A 5,700-nucleotide genomic window follows, 5' to 3' on the forward strand; every position below is an offset into this window, starting at 1 on the left:
ACTCGACATTGATATATATAAAAAAATTCAAATATATAAGTCCACCTGCTTTCAAGAACCAAATAAGAATAATGATATGTGATTCTATTATATGCTGAATAAGTAGGAAAGTAATGCCAATGAATAGTACAATATGTAACTTCTGAATAGTGAATAAGTACAAAACGTGATGACCATAAATAATATGGTCAATAATACAATATGTAACTCGTGCGGGGTCGCCGCGTACCGTAAGTGGTAACGAGGGACGGAGCGGGAGCTGTGGTGGATGTGCCATCGTGCCATCGTCGCGTAACGAGGGAGGGAGTGGTAGTGGAAGCGTGAAAGCCCAGCCGGCTAGCATGGTGGTCAAAGGCTTTGGGCCGGAGGGCGCTATGAAAACGGGTACTCTTGTCTCGAGTGCCAAAAAAGAGGGAACGCGGTATTTTTCACTTGGAGCTATTGTTGGGAGGGGTGGGGCAGTCAGCCATGTTGCGGCTGCTAAGAGAAAAACGGGGGAATTAAATGAGCTGGTATTCGATGCCAAAAAAAAGTAGGGACCGCGAAGGGGCTGATGAAGTTTGTCTCAAAATACGAAGCGCTCCTGATGACGGTCATTACTGAGAATACCCATCTTCGCGGTCAAGTTGATGCCCTTAGGGGAGTTGTGGGAGACACTCCCCGACACCGAGCAGGTCAATGCCGGCTCCGTCGTCACCCATGTCTGTACCTCCAGCACCTGTGCTGGAAGTAATCGCACCGGTGGCGATGAAGCCCACCTGGAAACCTGGTCGGTCGTGGTCAGGAGTAAGGGACCTGAAACTTCCTCTAAGGAAGCCATAAATAAAGTGGTCAAGGAAGTGGGTCTCTCACTTCGTGTGAGGGTCCACGAAGTTAGACCAAGTGTGGTGGGGAGGTTATTCGCACTCCCTCTGTTCTTGAGAGAGAGAGAGTGGCGAATAACAAGAAATTCGGAGAGGTGGGGTTGTACGTCTCTGTCAACCGGAAGTTGGGTCGCTGGGTGGTGGTCCAGGGGGTCCATACGGAGATCTCTCATGAGGAATTCATGCAGGAGCTACTTCGGCTGAATCTCCATTACTTCAGCCCGGCGTCACAGAGGTCGGACGTGAGGATGGTCAGTCGTCCCTGGACGGTGACAGCTTAACTGTCAATGCTGCTATGCCGTGATGTGTGAGTTGAGTGGTTGTATGGTTGAAGGTGGGTGTGGTATTGCTCTACTCCAGGAGCCCTACATGACCAATGGTGTGGTTCGGGGTTTCCCTGAGGGTTTTAAGGTCTTCACTGACCTTAGAGTTAACGCCGCAATAGTTGTGAATAATCCACGCTACGATTGCGTAGTTGTGGATTCTTCACAACTGGGTGTATGTGTAGCTATAGAAAGGGAGTTCGGTAGGATGATTGTCGCTAGTATTTTTTGTAAATTTAGCGAGCCCCTAGAGCCCATTTATCCTAGAGCTGGATGCGAATGCCTCGTCCTCGATGTGGTTTAGTAAGGTATCCCGGCATTCCTCTGGATACCAAAGCCACAGTCGAGGCGAGGACTTAAGCGAATAGGTGGTGGCTAATAGCCTCCACATTTTGAATAAGCCGAGCGAATGGTATCCTTTCGATGGGCCTGGGGGCGTGAGCGACATTAACGTGACGCCTATGAATGAGGCAGCAACTAGGGCTTTTTGTGTTAGATGCTAGGTTAAGGGAGGGTGGGGATTGAGTGGTCAAATTATGGTTACCCCTCAATCCTCTCCCTTGCCTTATGAGAGTACATTGGCTCGATGGCGCACCTCTGGTATTGACTGAAACCAATATGGTTAAGAATGTGCTGTTGGGAATACCGCTTAGGGTTTTTGTGGAGTTGGGGGTGGACGAGCAAATTGCTCGTCTCTATGAGGTAGTGTGGGGGGTGAATGATAGGGTTTTTGTTAGGTATGAATGTTCTAGAGTTAGCAAAATTAAATTGGAACGGCTTCAGGAGCTAACGCGGTGTATATGGTCGGATAGGCAGTTTGGGTTTCGGAAAGGACGCAGTATTGAGGATGCTTGGTTTTACGTTCAGGATGTCAATGAGAATGTCAACAAGTATGTGCTTGGCATACTTGTTGACTTCAAGGGGGCCTTTGACTACCTAAGCTAAGTTCCATCTGCGGTCCATATATTTGGAACCTTATGATGGACACTCTGCTTGGACAGCTCGAGCCATTCTGTAAGCGTTGTGCGTATACGGACGACCTTCCTCTTATGGTCGACGGTCGCTCGCGGTCTGAGTTGGAACGCGCGGGAGGAGATCTCTTAGAGATCGTGAATACTTGGGGTGTAGGTTTGGGGGTGGACATATCTATGTTATGCAAGTCAAAGTCTGAGGTTGACCATGAGTGAAAGGATGTGTTTTACTCCGTATGTGAAGGTGCGACTGCGGGCAACCGTAGGCAAAATACGCTGCAATTTGGTGGGAGGCAGCCACGACTGTCTGGGGGTCTCAAAAACTCCTCTCAATCCAGCGTTGTATGATGCTTGCTTGTTTGCCTGTATGTCCCACCGTCTGAACGAATGCGATGCAGGTTTTATTAGGTGCACCCCCTCTTGACCTGATTGTCGTACGGCGAGCTGTTCCATTCAGGTTAAGAAGGGATTTGAGTGTGTCGTTGCTGCGGAACGATTGGATTTCCGACGATGATGTGGAGAGGGAGGGATACTAGGGAGCAAGAGGCTCCTAGATGATAGGGTTAGAACGTTCTGGCAATAGTCCTAACGGCCGAGTGACGTACGAGTATATTCTGGACGTTGGGTTCGTTGAGAACAACCCACACTTCAGATTTGGTGTGATTATGGGTTTCCTCCTTACAGGGCATGGGCGTCTGAAAGCTGATGTATGGGGATTAGCTGGACTGACGGACGATTAGATGTTAGTGGTGTGATCTCCACTAGTCGGAATACCGAACAGTTAGGGTTGTTTTCGCGTGAATTATTTAAGCGGTGAGGGCGGTTAGCTGGAAATTAGGGTTAGATTTGTATGATTTGTGTGTGTATGTGATGTATGTATGGGGTCCAACCCTTGGCCACCAGTCCAGAGCCGTATGGAAGCTCAACTGGTAGTAGTCTCGGCTACGTGGTCTGACCAGAGACTTAATTCAGGTAGCTCCAACCTGCTCATGCGGACTGGCCCATCGGGGAGTATCGTGGTGGGTGTGGTTAAAACCCAAATGCGCGAAGAACTGACTTTGTCAGTTGAATGTGGAGTTGCAATTCAACCGGCTGCCGGACCCAAAGCACGGCGGAGGTTTTAGATGCGCCTCAAACCCGACCAAGGTGGTTAGTGTGTCCATTCCATACTGCCAACTGGTACTAAAAATGCATTCTGAGGGCGCAGATCAATGCATTGATTTGATCCGCTGTGCTTTTGAGTGCCGTGGAGTAAGGCTGACGTCAGCAGGTACCCACGTTAAACACACCGGACGTTGTCAACAGTGATGTGAGAGCCTAGTCGCGAGTGCGACGACTGTTTGTTTGATGAAAGGAGATATTTAGTGTTGGCTTCGTTCACCATCGGACGCATTTGTTTCGCTACCTTATCCATTCCGGGGAAAGCAGAACAATGACATTAACATCATCAGCATACGCCAGCAGCTGTACCCTCTTATAGAAGATGGTTTATTCTATATTTAGTTCTGCAGCTCAAATTATAATTTTTTTTTTTTCAGAAATAAGTTGACGAAATAACAGAAAAGAGAGTTTCCTTGTTTGAAACCTTGTTTGGTATCGATCGGCTCCGAAGGGTCCTTCCCGATCCTAACAGAGCTTGGTGTTGGTCAATTCAGTTTACATAGCCATTTTGCGGAGCTTTGCAGGGTTACCAAATTCAGACATCGCGGCATAAAGGCCGCTCCATTTCGTGCTGTCAAAGGCAGCTTTAAAATCGACGAAGAGGTGGTGAGTGTCGATTCTCTTTTTACGGATCTTTTCCAAGACTTAGCGCATGGTGAATATCTGATCAGTTGTTGATTTGCCAGGCCAAAAGCCATACCTATGAGGTCCAATCAGTTTGCTTATGGAGTGCTTTAATCTTTCACACAATACGCCCTATAAAACCTTTTATACGATGGATCGGAGGCTTATCCCACAGTAGTTGGAGAGTCCCTTTTTGTGGATTGGACAGAGCGCCCTTAAATTCCAATCGTTGCTTTTGTCCGACTAAATTCAAAAAAGAAGCTGACGCATCTTCCGTATCAGTTCTTCTTCGATATGTTTGAATAGCTCCGTTGGTGATCCATCGGCCCCCGCCGCTTCGTTGTTATATTATAGATAGGTCTGTAATTCGAACTTATTCATGGTTGTACAATGGAACGTCTGCTCCATCGTTATCTATTGAGTAATCGGGTTCACCTTCTCCCGGCATTATGCTCTCACTGGCATTCAGCATGCTGGAGAAGTGTTCCCTCATCGGTTACTAGATCACTTTCTTGGGCCCTAAAAGGGTAGGCTCCGGTCTTGAAACTTTCTCTTAGTCACCGCATATTTTTGTAGAATTTTCGAGCATTACCCCTGTCGGTCAGTGTGTCACGTTCTTCGTACTCACTCATTTCGGCCTCTCTCTTTTTCTGTCTGCAAATGCGTCTCGCTTTCCTCTTCAACTCTCGGTATCTATCCTATCCCGCACGTGTTATTGTCGATAGTAACATTGCGTCATGTGCAGAGTCATGGAAAGTTCTCTGATAGCCATTCACTTGGGAGTGGACCGAAACGATTCTTTTACATGTGACTAAAGCAGCTCACGACGCAGCGAAATATACCAAGCATAGGGTTGCGCGCTGGTTTGCGACCCGCCACGTAAAAAAACACCCCCAATGAAAAAATTGCAACAGCCTCGGATGAGAGACCCCCCCTTTTAATGACGACCATGGAAAATGAAATAAGAACTACGAATTGAAGGCGTGCACCTGGAATGTTCGGTTCCTTAATTGGGAAGGTGCCGCTGCCCAGCTGGTTGATGTCCTCGTGAAAATAAAGGCTGACATCACCGCCGTCCAAGAAATGCGATGGACGGGACAAGGACAGAGACGAGTAGGACCTTGTGGCATTTACTACAGTGGCCATATAAAGGAGCGCAAATTTGGTGTGGGATTCGTAGTAGGAGAGAGACTCCGTCGCCGAGTACTATCATTCACTCCGGTGAATGAACGTCTAGCCACAATCCGCATCAAAGCGAGGTTCTTCAACATATCACTGATTTGTGCCCACGCCCCGACGGAAGAGAAGGACCGTGTGACTAAAGATGAATTTTATGAGTGCTTGGAAAGCACTTATGAGAGCTGCCCACGCCACGATGTCAAAATCGTGCTTGGCGACTTTAACGTCAGGGTGGGCAAGGAAGGTATCTCTGGCACTATAGTCGGTAAATTTAGCCTCCACGAGGAAATATCCCCACATGGGTTGAGGCTTCGAAGGGGCCCGAAATATGATTATCAATAGTACTAGATTCCAGCATAGAAAGATACATCAAGCTACCTGGCTGTCTCCTGTTCGAAAAACCATCAACCAGATCGATCATGTTATGATGGACGGAAGACACGTCTCCAGTGTTTTATATGTGCGTGCGCTCCGAGGTCCTAACATCGACTCGGACCACTTTCCTGTCGCAGCCAAGACTCGCATCCGCCTCTGTGCAGCACAAAACGCACGTCAACAAACACAAGGAAGGTTCGACGT

Source organism: Bactrocera latifrons, unplaced genomic scaffold (genome assembly GCF_001853355.1).
Source record: "Bactrocera latifrons isolate USDA-ARS-PBARC rearing strain unplaced genomic scaffold, ASM185335v1 scaffold_953, whole genome shotgun sequence".
In the NCBI taxonomy this organism is placed as follows: domain Eukaryota; kingdom Metazoa; phylum Arthropoda; class Insecta; order Diptera; family Tephritidae; genus Bactrocera; species Bactrocera latifrons.